Source organism: Doryrhamphus excisus, chromosome 14 (assembly GCF_030265055.1).
Source record: "Doryrhamphus excisus isolate RoL2022-K1 chromosome 14, RoL_Dexc_1.0, whole genome shotgun sequence".
Lineage (NCBI taxonomy): Eukaryota > Metazoa > Chordata > Actinopteri > Syngnathiformes > Syngnathidae > Doryrhamphus > Doryrhamphus excisus.
The window spans coordinates 9,082,602-9,101,909 of record NC_080479.1 but is presented as its reverse complement, the minus strand read 5'-3'; the positions used below and the strand labels follow the sequence as shown (position 1 = coordinate 9,101,909).

Genomic DNA, 19,308 nt, shown 5'->3' with positions numbered 1-19,308 from the left:
TGAAACATGAGCATCGAGCCGTTCAGTGGAAGCGTGTAGCCCCCCCCCTCCCCACGCTAGCTGTCACATACACGACGAGGCCTCCTCATTTTCGCTTCCATTGACATGGATAATGTGGAGTGAGAGCAGCTTGTTCAGCCTACTGAGCTGCATGGCCTTGAGGGGGTCGGGGGGTTGGGGGCTTATGTATATACTTCTGCTTGACATGACACTTTATTTTCTACCTCCTCTAAGCAGCAGTAAGCAACAGTATTGAAAGGCGACCAAGCAAACAACGACGAAGAAAAACATCGGAAAATGATTCCTATGAAAACAATTTAGATGCACCAACTCAAAGTGTACACAGTTAAAGTCATATTCTACTCACTGAAACACTAATTCACACCAATTCACAAAACCGGCACTGGCGGTAATTGGAAGCAGGCAATAAACTAGCCTATGATCATGATTTGGAGTGCATGAGACAGTAGAAATCTGCCTACAGCTACAGCTCTTTATGCCATTGTTTTATGACCTGGCTAACGGCGTTACTTTTTACAGTAACGGGTAATCAAACTAATTACTTTTACTGTCAGCATAACGTTACTGCACGTTACTGTTTAGAGTACATAAGCAACGAGGATTGGCTAAGGTTTAGTAAGATTGCGTTTTCAGCCAATCAGAGAACTTGGGTGTTTAGAGCACGTCCAAACATTCATTCATTCATTCATTTTCTTCCGCTTTTCCTCACGAGGGTAACGGGGGTTCTGGAGCCTATCCCAACTGTCTTCGGGCGAGAGGCGGGGTACACCCTGGACTGGTCGCCAGCCAATCACAGGGCACATATAGACAAACAACCATTCACACTCACATTCATACCTATGGACAATTTGGAGTCGCTAATTAACCTAGCATGTTTTTGGAATGTGGGAGGAAACCGGAGTACCCGGAGAAAACCCACGCATGCACGGGGAGAACATGCAAACTCGACACAGGGTTGAGTCGAACCCTGGTCCTCCTAGATGTGAGGTCTGCACGCTAACCACTCGTCCGCCGTGTCACCCCACGTCCAAACAGCGTTTGCCAAATGGAAGTACAGACACTACTTTAACCTCCTTGATGTCAAAGGTAAAATATACATTATGTCCCTGAAAAAAACTTTTCCACGTCTTACTGGTAACTAATTACTTTTGTAGTGGAGTAACTCAGTAACTTTTTTTTGAGAAGTAACTAGTAACTATAACTAATGACTTTTTTTTAAAGCAACATGCCCAACACTGCTCAGCGGTTAATTGAGTAAAGGAGTTAATTGCAGCATTTACGATATAGTGGATAACATCGCTTGTTGGAGACACCACCACCAGACCAATTTCCATAAAGTTATTTTTACATTTTATGCAGAGAAGGATCCAACTGTCATACTTGGTAATCTTTTTATAAGAGACAATATATTCCGTGCTCAGGGGCTCTCTGTTTTCACACATTTATGTAATCGGCCTGGAAAAAATTCTAACTCAAATTGACAAAGCACTGCAGAGAGTGTGAGAGTGCAACTGCGGAATGGCACACACAAATTTATATATATGCTAATTGTGTGCTATTCGGTGTCAAGCAGGTCACTGCAAGTAATGTGTTTGTATTCCGGAGGAAAAGCGCTCATCCCCGTGGATCTATTTTTTTGTTGTTGTTGTTGAGAGCCCAATTGTTTTCTGTAGCGGAGGTGGGAAGATGAGAGGATGAGAGGGAGCGCCGACGTAATTGTTATTTGCAATCAAATGGAATTGTTGCAGAAAAGCCTCCACCTGACTGGAGAGATTGTGTGTGGAAAACCATGGCTGGAGGAATAGGGTCCATTTATAATTGAACAGCCTACCTATTAAAGGACTGGATTTGTGAGTAAAATGTAAAGTAGAACCAGCACTATATGCTATTTTTTTATTGTTGCCACAAACACATAAACCCTTTCACCTCAAATCCTGGCGGAATTCACCCTGCGGCTGCAAAATAAGATGATGGGAAAAAGCGTTTCATGTAGGCGAGGAGAACGTGACAGTCCATATGAATATAGTATTTTCTTAAAAAAAACATTTCAACCAAAGTAATTAGATGATGTCATGGAGTTGTACTCTCCGTGATCCCTGCAGGGGGACTCAGTAAAACACAGACCTCTGCACTACGATAACGACATGATTGATGTTTTTGTTGTCACTTGCTATGCTCGCTGCCATGTGTCTTAGTTACTGACAACAACCTTTTTTTTTTTAAATGCTGTGTAATCGACCCACATATGTGTCATGTGTTATTATCACTTATCATGCCTGCTATATTAGGTAATTCAACTATAAAGGTGACTATAGGGGTGTTATTATGTCTACAGTGCTCTAGTAGTATAAATAAAAAGGAAAAATGATTTACAATCCACAAAAAAAAATATGAAAGGGGGCTGCACGGCGGTTGAGTGGTTAGCACACAGACCTCACAGCTAGGAGACCTTAGTTCAATCCCACCCTCTGTGTGGAGTTTGCAAGTTTTTCGCCGTGCATGCGTGGGTTTTCTCCGGATACTCCGGTTTCCTCCCACATTCCAAAAACATGCTAGGTTAATTGGCCACTCCAAATTGTCCATAGGTATGAATGTGAGTGTGAATGGTTGTTTGTCTATATGTGCCCTGTGATTGGCTGGCGACCAGTCCGGGGTGTACCCCGCCTCTCGCCCGAAGACAGCTGGGATAGGCTCCAGCAACCCCGCGACCCTCATGAGGAAAAAGCGGTAGAAAACGAATGAATGAATGAATTTACAATCCACAAAAAAAATGAAAGGGGGCTGCACGGCGGTTGAGTGGTTAGCACACAGACCTCACAGCTAGGAGACCTTAGTTCAATCCCACCCTCTGTGTGGAGTTTGCATGTTCTCCCCGTGCATGCGTGGGTGTTCTCCAGATACTCCGGTTTCCTCCCACATTCCAAAAACATGCTAGGTTAATTGGCCAAATTGTCCAGAATGTGAGTGTGAATGGTTGTTTGTCTATATGTGCCCCTGGTTCTCGTCCGAAGACAGCTGGAATAGGCTCCAGCACCCCGTGTGACCCTCGTGAGGATAAGCAGTAGAAAATGAATGAACGAATGAATGAAAAATGAAAGGTTTAACAGAAGGCTCCATGTAATTAGATTTCCTCTAACTCCGTGTAAACATACTGAATAAGTTATCCTCTTCTATGCTGCAGAAGCTTGTTGCCACTTTCTCCCTTCTGCCTCTCCATCGTAACAATTATAGGAGAAGTGGTTGAGTCCCTTTGGTCGTGAATACAAATGAGGTTTTTGCTGATGCCCTGTCATTACGTCCCATCCCCAAACAATGGGGCCGTGTATTTACATGAAGAGAACTGCATTGGTTCCAGCCATGTCCACTCGCTACCTGAGCTGCCATGGAGTGTGTGCTGCTTTGTTAGTCAATGCAACTCTGCAGGACGTGCTCCTGAACCCCTGTGCTTTTTCTTTACTCACAATGGGAGTGAAGTGTTTCCTGTAATTAGCATTGCACAGGTCGGCCTCCTCTTATAAAATAGAGCAACTGTGGCATAAACAATGCTTTAGTGTGCGTGCAAAGAACTGCATTTTTTGTCTGCATCAACGCACTTGGAAAAAGGTTAATGATTTAGGGAGGCTATTTGAAAGCAAAACAAAGGTCACCGGATAGCAAACGAAGCGTCACAGTGGCCAGCTGTTAATTAGCTGTGGCTAATAATAGGAGGTGTTGATTGACTCAAATGAATGATGATGAACGTGATGGCTAACAGGTAAGAAAGATGATATCTGGCTGACAGGATTGCTTGGACGCGGAAGGAAAAGCACCCCCACACAGACACACGTATTTACTAGCGCATATCCGCCATGCGAGCCAAGGCGAGAGACAAAGAGCAGCTGAGAAGGAGGCGGAAGAAGATGAAGAAGAGGAGTGGAGGAGGAGGAGGAATGGGAAGAAACACACATTAGATAACGAGAAACCAAAAAGCAAAAGTGAGGAGGCGAGCAAGATGAGAGTGAAAAGCTTAAAAAAGATTTAGCGAAGAGGGACGATATGCAAATAAAAAAGAAAGCAAATGAGCTGCAAAATAAACACACGATGAAGCCGCTAACAAGCAAACACGCTAATGACTGACCTGCTTTAATCGCCATTTCTTGAGGCCGTTTAGGATTTTTGAAGGCGCAATGAATCATTTCCCTTAAAAACAGTAATTAGTGACGAATCCTAGACAAACAAGTGTGACATTTAAAGTTTGGTTTTTACATTCTAAATCACACTGGACGTCTAATGGTCTCTGATGGAGAATCCCTTATTATACAATTTTACAGGTTTAAGATCCCAACATAGGTATTTGAAGTGTGTTGTCCGAAAGCATGTACGGCGGTCAAGTGGTGAGCGCGCTCAGTTCAATTCCACCCTCGGCCATCTCTGTGGAGTTTGCATGTTCTCCCCGTGCATGTGTGGGTTTTCCTACAATTTCCTCCCACATTCCAAAAACATGCTAGGTTAATTGGCGACTCCAAATTGTCCATAGGTATGAATGTGAGTGTGAATGTTTGTTTGTCTATATGTGCCCTGCGACTGGCTGGCCACCAGTCCAGGGTGTACCCCGCCTCTCTCCCGAAGACAGCTAGGATAGGCTCCAGCACCCTCGCGACCCTCGTGAGTATAAGTGGTAGAAAATGAATGAATGAAAGTATATAGCCCATCATTCAGTCACAAACTGGAGGTGGTATCTACATCTGTAGCCACAGCCGCCCTGGGTAGTAGTCTGATGGAAATATAGGCTGTCAATTCTCACCTACGGCCTCTCTGACCGCCACCAAACATTCATTCACATTCATACACCAGTGTGGGCAGCGCTGGAGGCAAGGTGTCTTTCCCAAGGACGACCTGCTCTACCCCCCGAGCCACTGCCCATATCATCCACTTTTCACATATACACTGTAACTGTACACATAAAAGATATATCGTACTATAAGTCGCTCCGGAGTATAAGTCGCACAAGGCAAAAATGCATAATTAGGTAGAAAAAAACATACATAAGTCGCACTGGAGTATAAGTCGCATTTTTTGCGGGTAATTTATTTTACTACTTGACCAAAACAGGCATTACATCCTCTTGGAAGGCAAGTTCTAACAATAAAAGAATAGAGAACAGGCTGAATAGGTGTAAGATATGCTAACACAATGCTTATTCAGCTACACAAAAAAATAACATGAACAGAAAAGGTGTCCAGTGTTTATGTAACATAAACAGTTTTTTCATTTATAAGTTGCTCTGGAGTATAAGTCGCAGGAACAGCCAACCTATGAAAAAAAGTGCGACTTATAGTCCGGAAAATACGGTATATCACATAGAAGAACGTATCATTAAGGAGTGAGACAGGTGGACACAAACACTACTAGTGCTAACATTACAGCCAGCATCATAACAGGTTTTACTATTTGCTGAATAAAAACTAAATCAAACTTACAGCTCCTGCATTTATAGCGCCGGGCTTTATTTTAAGATGTGTAGTGAAGCCACAACTTCACTCAAAATTGGAGCAAAACAAATCAGGGAGATGATACATTTGGTGCTCATAGATCAGCTGTATCATTGACTATTACTCTTTTCTTTCAATAAGGGCAAGTTTTCATAACAAGGGACCTTTAAAGTTAAAGACTGGCAAAGAAACCAAGAAGAAGACATGAAAGACAAGCTTTCCTTATCATTTGTGCTTCAAGGCGCACACAGACGAATAACAGCTACACTTATCGTCAAAACATGTCAATTGGTAATGTAAACAAATGTACATCAACGCTATAAAAATATGGAAACTTTCATTAAAACCACTTGGGGTCCGAGTCTATTCAACACAGATAAATGCTCTGTAAAACCTAATATCTTAATTACATATTGATTATTGTTCCAGTGTAAAAGATTTCCACGAGTGTAGTGTATTTACAGCTTCAGCATATAAAAACACACAATATTTGCAATATTCTGAAGGATATGGTCCACTATGAGAGTTTTAGAAGGAAGGGAGCCAGTGCATAAATATATCAGTGAATGCTGGAGGAGAAGCGGATGCCAAAGGAATACGAGGGGGCTGCGTGAGAGCGAGAAGGAAGGGAGAAAAAAAAATGATAGGAATAGACAGGAAGCGAACGAGGAGGACAAGATGTAATAAGATGCCCAGATGAGGCGTAAGATAGAAATAAAAAGAGACAGGATGCGGTGGCGAGGCCGTAAGGTGGAACAAGATAATAAAGAGGCAGTAAGCAGAGCGATGATTTAGAGGCCAGCAACAGATTATTACTGCAGGAAATTCAGGAGACTCTATACTAGACAACAGAGGATAGCTTTGTTGGAGGTGAATAAAAAGTTATGATTGAATGCAGGCAAAAGACTTTGGGAGAAAACCGTCGGAGACTTCAAGTGTTTATCTCCAAAAATTAGGCACCGAGAAAATGTGTAGCCAAGAGGTGTGAGAAAGTGGGCAGGTGGGAAAGCAGCGAGGAACTCAATGGTGAAATGTAAAAAGAAGTCGGGACAAAATAGCCGGGAGAAAAGTGAAAAGAGGCCGAGATTGACACTCCAGTGTAAATAGGCAGAGACGGAATGAAAGAGGCAGATTCCTCAAAAGGCCCTTCAATATGTATGAGAGCGGCTCCATAGACGGAGAGCGGCGACACAGGTTGCCGCTGAAAGGGAAAAGAGCCCTTCTGCTTGTCAGTGGACTTTACAGTCGGTCCCTGAGAAAGACGACCACCCAGAGAGTGTGTTTACATCTACACAACATGACACAACAACAGTCTCCTCAACATGGCGACGACATCGTTCCAACACAACGTACTGAATGGCGTTTGAATGGTAATACATCACCGCACATCATAGCAATCCCATATGAATGACATAACACTTTATCTGATTGGACACTGAATGCTATCGTCTTCTGGCAAAGCTGTGGCATCATTGCTTTGGCGTTTTTCATCTTGGCTTTGATCTTGCCGAAGAAATGTTTCTAGATGTAAAAATAACTACCCTCCCCTCCCCCACATAGAAACAGATATAAAACCCAGCTGCTTTCTTTTGATTTAATGATCCAAAAGCAGACATAAGACAGAAGTCCATTTCTGCCAAGTAGGATTCAATATTAATAAAGTGAAGATTTCCATACTTACTTACATACACCATAGAAAACCTGTTTATGACTTTCGTTCATTCATTCAGAGGGTCGTGGGGGGTGCTGGAGCCTATCCCAGCTGTCTTTGGGCGAGAGGCAGGGTACACCCTGGACTGGTGGCCAGCCAATCACAGGGCACATATAGACAAACAACCATTCACACTCACATTCATACCTATACGAAGAGAACATGTAAACTCCACACAGAGATGGCCGAGGGTGGGATTGAACTTGGGTTTCCTAACTGTGAGGTCTGCGTGCTAAACACACAACCACTGTGCAGCCCTTGAAACTTTCAAATAAAAAAAAATATATATATATTACTCAGATTGCATGTTCTCCCCGTGCCTCCCACATTCCAAAAACATGCTACGTTAATTGGCGACTCCAAATTGTCCATAGGTATGAATGTGAGTGTGAATGGTTGTTTGTCTATATGTGCCCTGTGATTGGCTGGCCACCAGTCCAGGGTGTCCAGGGTCCAGTCCCGAAGACAGCTGGGATAGGCTCCAGCAACCCCCCGTGATCCTTGTGAGGATAAGTGGTACAAAATGAATGAATGAATGAATATTACTCAGAGCCCTGTAGACATTAAATAACACCCCTATAGTCACAAAATGGGCGATTGTCAACATTGAAAGCTAGTTTTTAGTGCAAAACCTCAAAGGTTTTCAGCATTGTTCTTGGCTCAAAGCATTTAAACAGTTAACGATTGGTGTGAATGCAACATTGACACCTTTTTGACGCGTATTTTGGCAGCTTGAATGTTTGATTCTCAACGTTTTGTATGTTGGCACACAACAGAATGAGTGTGGGTGATGGTTTTTCAGCTTTCTCCCAACAACCTGCCGCAACTTTTCCATTACTGAGAGGGATTTTTAAACCAAATCTGTGAACGGGGGCCAGCTGAGCTCGTTTCTCAGACCAAATTGGAGCTGAAGAGGCAAAGACGGCCTTGTTATACTTGCAAAGAGCCGGCCCGCATGCACCTGAGCCTCTTGTCTTGTCCAGCAGATGAAAGAGAACAGCGCATGAACTCACACTGTCAATCCTGAACATGCTAAAGCCCTCCGTGTTTGCTAATGGCCTCTTGTTGGGCATTAGTGAAGGTGACAAGCTCCCCAAAGAGTCGAGATGTGTCCAAAGTGGGCTGACCTACCCATCACTGACAAGGCCCTGGAGGGGAGGGGGGCTGGCATATTCCCAAAATATAGTGGCGACTTGACCCGGGCTGTCATGTTGAGAGAGGACAGAAAGTGACACCGCTGCTAATGAGAGGTTCTGTTCTGCATAAATGTTTACTAGACAGCGTCTAGTGTTGCATTTGCTTTTTATGAGGATGTAAAAGTTAGATTGAAAGCCCTGTAACAGAATTATATGACGAATGCATGACACCATGTCAAACAATTAAGACACTCGAATTGTTGCCTGTGCTATTATTATTATTATTATTATTATTATTATTATTTTTATTATTATTTTTATTTTTATTTTTATTTTTATTTTTATTTTTATTTTTATTTTTATTTTTATTTTTATTTTTATTTTTATTTTTATTTTTATTTTTATTTTTATTTTTATTTTTTTTGTCGGATTGACTTAAAATTTTTCGTACGTTACGTTACAAAATTGGGCACACACCTTGAGGGGACTGACGAGCACACATGCATAAAATATTAGCATGTTTGGTTGAAAAAGATGGACGCCATCAAGGCACACAAGAACAATTTTTTTTACATTTTTAATAAATTTGTAAAAATTATTATTATAATTTTTTTACATTAATAAATAAATAAATAACATTATGAAATATGTCACAAATCCATGCAGGTGCGTCTTGAAGTGTTTGTTGTCCTACGAACTACCCCTAATCAATTTTTTTATTCACTTTTATCACTTTATTATTGTCGACATTTGTGGAGACGGAAGAAACACTAATTTTTGTATTTCACTAATGCGCACCCCTATTCGCTAAATATAGCAACCATGCTAAATTGATCTCTTTGTATGAGATGTGTTATGAAGCGGAACAAAGTCTGAACATTCATGTGTTTCGATCTGATCAATATTAAGTACCTTTGATCAAATGTAGAATTTCTACAGCTTCTGCTTGGACATTAATACGCGCTAAACCCGTTCTACTAACACTGGGAACGCCATCGTAGGTTGGATTGTGGGGTTTAAAGTGTGCGCTTCCAATATCTACACAAACTATTATGTGGCAGTAGCCACGTTTACATGAGTTTTTCTCTTTCCGAATGGAATCTTGCCGAAAACAATGGTATACATGGAAAGGAATATTCCAATCTCTTGTCTACATGCGCCAGAATAGTCAATGGGGCATGCCCAGTAAAATGTAAACGTCAACATCACGTGATACCGACTTCCCCGAGTTTTTCTTTCACTTGTTGGAATAACTCCATATTGCCAGTTTTTCCTTTGTCCAGTCTTGAAATTTAGTTTGGCTCAAAATCAAACTTTCCGCAGCAGTCCAGTGCTGATTGCTCGCCTCCATTTTTAAAAGTGAAGAACGCGTGGAGCTGCGTGTTACGTCATATCTGAGCATGCGCTGAAAGAACGCACCCGGGATCAATTTAAACAGGAAAAGATCAAATTCAATCTTGCTAATATTTTATAATTAAACTCAGGACATGTTTTATATAGATATATATTTTCTTTTTTAATAAAAATAGACTTGTGAATAAAGTATAGAAGGGTTTAGATTCTGTCTGTAGATTCCGCCAATAAACAACAGAAGAAAAACACAACAAAGAAGAACTGACTTTCCGTTTGAGCGTGTACAAGATACCTCAATCGGATTGGGGAAAGGAATATTCCACCCAGTGAATCCCATTATATATTCATTCGGATTGGCACTTTTCTTTCGGAAAGAGGTGTATACAAAGGTTAAATTCTTTCCGTTTGAGCAAGTAAAGCGAATGCAATTGGAATCAAAACTAAGGCACAATGTGACAAATATTATGGCCGGTGAGTGCACATTTGTCGATAGTTTGAGCACAATAGATAGAGTAGGAAAGTATGCAGTGCAGTGGTGTGAATGTATAAACACAGGAATGTGTGTGTAGTCGATACGCTTTGAGGCCTGTGAGGTATCGACGCAGATTGAACATGTGTGGTCCTGTGGCTCACAAAAGGCAGGACTTGCATATGTGTGCCAGAGTGCCCTGTTGAAAAATCTGCTGCCGAGCAATTACTCCACCCTGCATTCACAGCGACACATGCCGCCACTCTGTGCTCCTATAGAGGAGGCAATAACGCCCTCGCTGCCTCTTTTCCATATGAAGAGGCACACTCTGCACTAGCTAGGAAAAACAATAGAATTTTACAACCCTCATCAACAGCACTTTCTATCGCTTAAAGTGATGCATTATTGTGCCTCCTGTCTCCTCGGACAAATTCCCAAATTAAGCATCCCGTCTCCCCGCCTTCTGTCCAAAGCGGCACACTTCTCCACACTCTCTCTCATATTACTTAACACTAAAAGATTGCCAATGCATTTTACTGCCTCTTCCCTTTCTTCACCCACCTATCGTCCACATGCTGCTTATTGTCTCTCGCCTTTTGTGTGTCTAAAGGAGGAGAAAATCCATTTTACAGCGGCTTCTCCCAAATAAAGTGGCCCACTCCGGGCGTCTTTCTTAAAAACACAAATCAATACACTACCGCTCAAAAGTTTGGGATCACTTGGAAATTTTTTTGGCCAGTCTGAGATATGGCTTTTTCTTGGCAGTCCTGCCATGAAGTCTGAAGTCCTGAAGTCCTGAAGTCGTGCTTCACTGTTGATACTGACACTGGTGTTTGACGGGTACTATTTAGTCTTAAACTCTTTGTCTTAAACTACACACTCTCAGATATTTGTCTTCTTGCACAGTTGTGCATCGTTTTTATGTCCTTGTTAGACCCAGTTTGTGCTGCTCTCTGAAGGGAGTAGTTAACAGCATGGTAAGATATTTTAGTATAGATTTTTAGATGGGTTTTCTAATAATCTATTAGCCTTATAAAATGATGAACTTGGATTAGCAGCCATACCAGGAGATTGATGCAGAGGACTGACAGTTGTTGATAGTAGGCCTCTATGCAAAAATGTACATCCTTCTTTGAAAATCATCTGATTCATTTTAATTGTTTGTGAAATGGAAAAAATTGTTTGTGAAATGCAGGAAAATTTGTTTTTCTTTGGAAAACAAAGACATTTGCAAGTGATCCCAAACTTTTGAGCGGTAGTGTATTTGCTTCACGGCCAGCTAAAGTTCACTTCATCCCGACCCTGAAAGCATCATGATGAATTCACGTATATAGATGGTGGCGGCTATTGTCCAGCACGTGTGAGGCACACTTCTGCCCATGTGTCCATGTGCAAGGGTGGGGGGGCACAGAGGGTACTAAAAGGTCACTTAAGATAACAGGCCTTCTGCTGCCACGCCTCCTCCATGAGATAAGATGAAGTCATTAGATCGGAATTGCCTTTTTCCAGACCCTCCTGTTTGAGCTTTAGACGGAGGGTGACTGAGTTTATTTGGCTGTCATGATGGAAAAAAAGCCTGCGTTTCCTTCCTTAAACATTATTATTAGCAACATTATTATTTGCATTGGATGCATTTTCCACGGCAGGTCGCTGGAATGCCTCGCAGTGGATGCGCTGTTACCGCAACCTCTTTTACATGACTACACACATATCTGCTGCCCAGATGCTACCCACTCCGTGCACCCCGACCCCCTCCAGCTGCCTCGCTTCGCTCCACTTGTGGCTGCTCCGCCGTCCTATTCATTAACAGCTTCTTAATGTTCCCAGATGGGACGGCTGCAATTTACGGTGGCCTCGGTGCCTTTTTACGTTTGTTTGCATGCGTGCCTTTATCCATAAAGTCTATGCATAGCAAGCAACATGTGTTTATATGTACGACTGATTAGTGTTATCTTAATTGGAGGGCGCCTAGATCCAATTTCTGCACATTTGCTCTCGGCGAAGAGCAAACTGTGAGCATATGCAAATATGTCAGTGTTGATTTCCCACTTCGCCCCGTGTTTGACTCAGCGCAGCAGCACGTATCACTAAAGGGCAGCGCGAGGACAGCCATTAAGGCACATATTTCAGGTTTTTACTTTGCCGGCCCAGGGCTCGCTTCCAAAACTGACCTCAGAGGGAGCAATGCAGCTTTTCCACTCCTCTTTCTTCTCTCCTTCCCTGCCTCCTTCATCCGTGTACAGCTTTGCATTCGCTGCAGAGTTAAAATGTCATGAGCTCAAATGGGAAGTCCCCGCATCCACGCAAATGACAACATGTGTGCTGTGTGTAAACGGCCGCCAAACCTCAGCTTACGGATGTCGGCACGCTACTTCCGCCCCCACCTCATGGATGGATTCCCTGCTTTGCTCCTGGAGGACGAGGAAGCATGGAGGTGGAGGTATCAGGCAGCTTTTTCCTACAAATAGAGAGACAACAAATGAACAAACATTTGGAGAATGAGTTTGTAGGTGAGAAGACCGCATGTGTGCTTGGACGACAACACAAAACTGTTAAGTGGCCAACATTGTCCACTTCCTGTACCTCGCTCTCCTACCTCTCCTGGCGGAACTCATCACAGGGTTAAAAATAAACCCACAGAAAAGCAGTGGAAAAAAAAAACACAGGGTGCCCGCACCCTTGAGCGCCACCATTTCTATTTGGAGAGACGTGGACGCTGGGCAACGGGCCGGCTTGCAGGGGTGGGAATTGTTGCCTCACACAATGTGGCTTCACATGCAAGGATGGATGGAAGCAATCTTTGAGCACAACATGATCGCCACCCCGCCTCCGTGCGCTAATAGGTAGCAGGCGGACAGGAGGACAGCGCTACCTGCGCGTTCGACAAAATCCCAACATGGCAAACTTCAGCCACACTCCGACACACACACACATAGGCCAAGTATGTCCTCATCGCCAACGTAAGTATAGGTGTGTGTGTCCTCCAAGCACAGCTGGCAAGACCAGAGCCCCCAGTGTGTCAGAAGTGTGGTCAGGTCAGGGGCCCTGTCTCACTGCACTCTCACCACCGTCCAACTTCTTTCTCCTCCTCCCTTAATGTCCTGCCTTGTTTTTAAAGCTGCCTTCCTCTCTCTTGGTCACATCTTTGGCATGCTCGAGCGTCTGTCTGCTCGCCTCCTCCAGACTCCGTCCGGCGTCCAGCATCTTAAAACTTCGTGAGGTAATTAGTGCTGATGTCGCACTCCTGCCCCTCCGCCGGACTGCACTCGAGAAGCGACCACATCACAAATGCTGAAACAAAACTCTCGCAGTGTAATACAGAACTCACAAGACCGCAAGACACTGCAAACCAACGTGTCTAAATAAAGCCAGGTCAGGAGTAAATGGTCGGGTTCATATTCAACAATGTGACACACACACACACACACAGGGGGGTCACATTGTGTGTCCATGCTGGAGATGAACAACGGGCCGCAGACTATTCTCTAAACTGCATATTTTATGCATGAAGCCTCTTCAAACATGCTGTTTTTTTCTGTCCAGACTATCCCTCAGGCCAACAGCTGAGATGTGTGTGTTTTTTTTTTACAAATCTGATTATCCTAGGAAAAAATACTATACAATGCCCCTGGCTTTGTGTCAGCACAAGTCAAATCAATAAGAATAGGCCGCTCCAAAAATAATTGTCGATTTGTGTATTTGGGGTATGAGGGTGGCACAAGGACATGAACTTAGAGTCACATTAGGAGCTTCTGCTTTAAAAAATAAACATTGATATATGATAAAGGACTTATAATGCACATAAAAATACATATTGTGCGCATATGTGTGTGTGCGAATTTTACAAAAACACAAAATACGACGTTAATCAACATTCATTCATTCATTCATTCATTTTCTACCGCTTCTCCTCACATGGGTTGTGGGGGTGCTGGAGCCTATCCCAGCTGTCTTCGGGCAAGAGGCAGGGTACACCCTGGACTGGTCGCCAGCCAATCACAGGGCACATTAATCAACATGAACTCACCAAATATGGCGTGGAATAGTTTGACATACAAATCTAGCTAGCGAGCTGGCTAACTAAGTAATTTTATATTTTATAGTAAATGTCAACATTCATTCATTCATTCATTTTCTACCGCTTATCCTCACAAGTGTTGCGGGGGTGCTGGAGCCTATCCCAGCTGTCTTTGGGCAAGAGGCAGGGTACACCCTGGACTGGTCGACAGCCAATCACAGGGCACATTAACCAAATATGGCATGGAATAGTTTGACATACAAATCTAGCTAGCGAGCTGGCTAACTAAGTAATTTTACATTTTATCATGTCAACATTGTACTACAAAATTACTTTATTTCAATGGATTATTTTAGTTTACATTCTCGAGTGTACTAATTTTTCCAGCTAAAAATATCGTCTGTACAATAGTAATCTTATTTTTACACTTGTATGCCAGTTAATATGGCCACAGTATTATTATTATTATTATTATTATTATTATTATCTATCTAAACATGGTGGACAAGGTCGCCTGAAACTACTGTAATGACTAATTTCAATGTACTTTTTGCACCAAATCCTACTAAATGTTCCTGAAACCATACACACACATTAGATGGACATGCCTGGAGCTCATTTTGCACAGGCAGAACAAACAACACCTGAGCACATTGGCGCCCGATGACAAGCATCTTTCAGCATCAACGTGCAAACGAGGGAATCAGTGCATCAAATCTAATCAACCAGGACATTTTAGCTCGAAGCAAGCCACTAAAAGATCCCTACTGTCAGTGTGCAACGTTGGAATGATTTATTCACATCCGATTACAAATCGAGGCTTGCCAAATGTTTTTTCTTTTTGTCCTGGAATGACCTTGGGAAGAGAATTAATTGGTTGTGTTGGGGGGGGGCACAAAAATGTCAATTATACATGGAAAAAGAAATTTTTTCTGCCATTAAACGCCAATCTGGTGGTTTTCAGGACGTAAATGCAGCATGCAGACTATTTGGGGACATTTGAGTTGCAGGACATCTACATCCAAGAATCGTCATGACAACAGAGAGCTCTCACCCTGATGTCAACGATGCCCTGCAGCTTGTTAGGTGCATTCACGCTCAAATCAAGAAGGCACATTGGAAGCCATATCAGGCTTATCTCAGCGCTTTAAAGCCCCGCCGCTTCATGCCTTGAGGTTATTTTCAACCAAAACTAACCCAGAAAGATGTGTTGAAAAGCTCAGGAAACGCACATGAAGGACACATGGCAGCAAACTTCCGAGAAGCGGATAATAATTACATGTGGCCGGCGGTGATACTGGTCTACTCTGATGGGCTGACTCATCTCAGCATCCTCAGAAAGCAAACAACACACACGTTACAGCCCAATAAAAATGTGTTCAAGCAAGTTACTCAGAAAAGATGTTAGACATAAACAGAGAGGAATACTGGGCAGCCATATTAGCAAGCAGGCTACTTCCTGGTTTAAAAATGTCATTTTTTGTCATTTTTTTAAATTTCTGAGATGGGTGGAACAGTTTCATCATGACTCAATTGCCTAAAAGAAAATGAAATACAAATCTTGGGGCGCCATGCTTGCATTCTTTTGTCCATGTATTTGTTAGCTGGCAGGATACTTCCTGGTTCATGGAGGATGAATAGCAGGATACTTCCTGATTTATGGAGGATGAATAGAAGGATACTTCCTGGTTCATGGAGGATGAATAGAAGGATACTTCTCGTTCATGGAGGATGAATAGAAGGATACTTCCTGGTTCATGGAGGATGAATAGAAGGATACTTCCTGGTTCATGGAGGATGAATAGAAGGATACTTCCTGGTTCATGGAGGATGAATAGAAGGATACTTCTCGTTCATGGAGGATGAATAGGAGGATACTTCCTGGTTCATGGAGGATGAATAGAAGGATACTTCTCGTTCATGGAGGATGAATAGGAGGATACCTCCTGGTTCATGGAGGATGAATAGAAGGATACTTCCTGGTTCATGGAGGATGACTACAAGGATACTTCCTCATTCATGGAGCATGAATAGCAGTATACTTCCTGGTTCATGGAGGATGAATAGAAGGATACTTCCTGGTTCATGGAGGAAGAATAGCAGGATACTTCCTGGTTCATGGAGGATGAATAGCAGTATACATCCTCGTTCATGGAGGATGAATAGCAGTATACTTCCTGGTTCATGGAGGAAGAATCGCAGGATACTTTCTGGTTCATGGAGGATGAATAGAAGGATACTTCCTGGTTCAGGGAGGATAAATAGCAGGATACTTCCTGGTTACAATACCATAATATTTTTGATTCTGAGGCTGAAGCAACAAATCCGTCATGATTCAAACAGCAAAAATTAAATTAATTACTGTGATGAATCCTGTAGTGTTTGCTGGTCTGTGTTTTCGTTAGCTAGCAAGCTACTTCCTGGTTCATGCAAGCTAATGTAAGGCGACAGGACTGAACCATTAAAAAAAAAAATCCTGGTTCCAGTTCCACTACGAATTAAATGTTAAAAACAAAAAACATGCAAACTTGAACAAATCCGAGAACACTGTGTTTGTGTTTGTTTGTACTCTACGTTTACTGCGGAGCTCCTAGTTTATTGGAGATGATAAAAAAATATTGGGACTCTTCCATTTTTCATTCTGAGTCAGCGGGAACGGTGCCCTTGTGACGCACTAATAAATTCCTCCAACAAATAAGTAAGCAAGCATAGTAAAAATATTCCCATGTAATTGGGTAGTTCACATTTCCTGTATTGTGAAGCTAGGCTAAGCTAACCATTATGATCCATATTTGTGTCCATTTAACAGTTTCCCATCAGATATTTGGTACATCAGGCAATTAGCAGGTAGGATACACATTGATAAAAGTCATATGAAATTGAATGTGATATTGCGACACATGATTCTGTGGTTGTAAGCAGATGCTATTGGCTGCAGGCAATTATGCTGATCCAGGAAGAATTGAAGCTTATTTTAGAGACGCACACAGCAGCATGCCAAAAACCTTTATTACACAACCTTCATCTCCTTCCATCCTCCAGCGAGACTTTCTTTTTCACCCGAACGGTCCAAAGGACACGTCAGCCGAGTCATCCGGTAGGATCATGCGGCGCTAATCCCCAAGTGAAAATGATTGTTTGTTAATGAGGACGGCGTACACTTAATACCCCCTCACCGCCTGCAGCAGGAGCCGTCAGCGAGGAGAAGCGCCACGTAACCTACTTTGAATCAACGGCTGACCTACTTCTTACGCTTGACCTGCTCAGGCACAACATGGTGCTAACGGCGTCGCCGCTTCCCATTCCCTGTCCTAACTCGTGATTAGATGCAAATGCACCGCAATCCAGATGAGGAGAAAACAAGTCAAGCAAAGTGAAAACACACTTTATATGCATGTGACTGATTAGTTGTGTTTATGGAATGATTGCCATTTCCTAAACATTGAATATCAATCACGTTGCTCATGAGTATTGAGTCGGGATTTGTAACAATAACAATGCAACATAGCACATTCTTAGCACTGGATGGAAGACACGTTTGTTGGCAAGAAGAGCTAAACTAAGAAAATATTGAACTTTTGAGGCAATAATGTAGCATTATAGGCAGTGTATGTCAGCCATGTTGGTTAAATTCATTGCAGACAACAGCCAAAATACGAAAAACTAGCATTTTGTATCGAAAAATATTGCCTTTTTAGCACTGTTTGTCCTTTTTGTTGTAAAGAATAGCAAAATTTGTGAAATATCAAACATTTATGGCAAAATGTAGTATTTTTAGCCATGCTTGTCAAATATGTTACAGCAACGTTAGCAAAATATAGCATTTTTAGTCATATATGTTGATTATGCCTGTTCAGTTTATTGCATTAAAAAGTAAAAATAGAAAAGTGACATCATTAGCATTATATGTCGGCCATGTTTGTTGAATGTGTTACAGAAAACAGCAAAATGAGTCAATTATATCATTTTTGTGGCAAAATGTAGCATTTGTCGTAGTATACATTGAGCATGTTCGTTAAAATGATTACATAAAAACATCAAACATGTAAAAATATCCACATACTGTACAGCATCTTAGTGTTATTTTTAGCAGTGTGTGTTTCGGCCATGTTGGTTAAATTCATTGCAGACAACAGCCAAAATGCGAAGAACTAGCATTTTGTATCGAAAAATATTGCCTTTTTAGCACTGTTTGTCCTTTTTGTTGTAAAGAATAGCAAAATTAGTGAAATATCAAACATTTATGGCAAAATGTAGTATTTTTAGCCATGCTTGTCAAATATGTTACAGCAACGTTAGCAAAACATAGCATGTTTATTTTAGTCGTATATGTTGACTATGCTTGTTCAATTCATTGCATTAAAAAGTAAAAATAGAAAAGTGACATCATGAGCATTATATGTCGGCCATGTTTGTTGAATGTGTTACAGAAAACAGCAAAATGAATCAATTATATCATTTTTGTGGCAAAATATAGCATTTGTCGTAGTATACAATGGACATGTTTGTTAAAATGATTACATAAAACATAAAAAATGTAAAAATATCTAAATACTGTACAGCATTTTAGTGTTATTTTTAGCAGTGTATGTCGGCCATGTTTGTGGAATGGCCTCCGGGGACGTGAATGTAATTTGCAATGGTGTTTACAATAAATGTTTGTAAGATAAGGTGGATGCAAAACAGCCACATTAAGCCTTGATGTATTGGACTTGAGTTCTGACCTTTATTCTACCAGGTGTTGTTGAGTGCTTGAGACAGCACGTCAGATCCCGCCGAGCCGCTCCCGACATCTGCGTCCGGTTATGCCGAACGCACGTATACGGTATATATTTAAAGATTTTCTCTGATGGACAGCTGCTATGCAAGTGCATGCATCTGAGAGCGTTTGAGGAGGACATAAGAGGAGATGGATAGCAGGAGCTGGTTTGGGACGTGGGGGCCGTATACCAGGACTAGTGGATTGCTCGTAAATCAGGCAGAGCGTGAGCGCAGCTGATGAGGTTATTGCTTTCAGCTGTTTGAGGAAGTATTAGTTACTTGTAGAAGTGGCATGATTGCTTAAAGAAACAGATTTATGTCAGAAGAGCGGCTGCAGGGAAGCGTAAACGCAAGACGTGAAATATTGA

At 42.1% G+C, this 19,308-nt stretch overlaps 1 long non-coding RNA gene across 1 annotated transcript; it reads right to left on the bottom strand.

Annotated features, from left to right (window-relative positions):
- Positions 1-12,144: 12,144 nt before the first annotated feature.
- LOC131101648 (uncharacterized) lies at positions 12,145-16,058 on the bottom strand. Its single transcript, XR_009119255.1, has 3 exons — positions 15,459-16,058; positions 12,507-12,619; positions 12,145-12,415 (listed from the first exon to the last, which is right to left on the bottom strand). It is a non-coding gene; the product is annotated as an uncharacterized LOC131101648 (long non-coding RNA).
- Between the last annotated feature and the right edge of the window lie 3,250 nt (positions 16,059-19,308).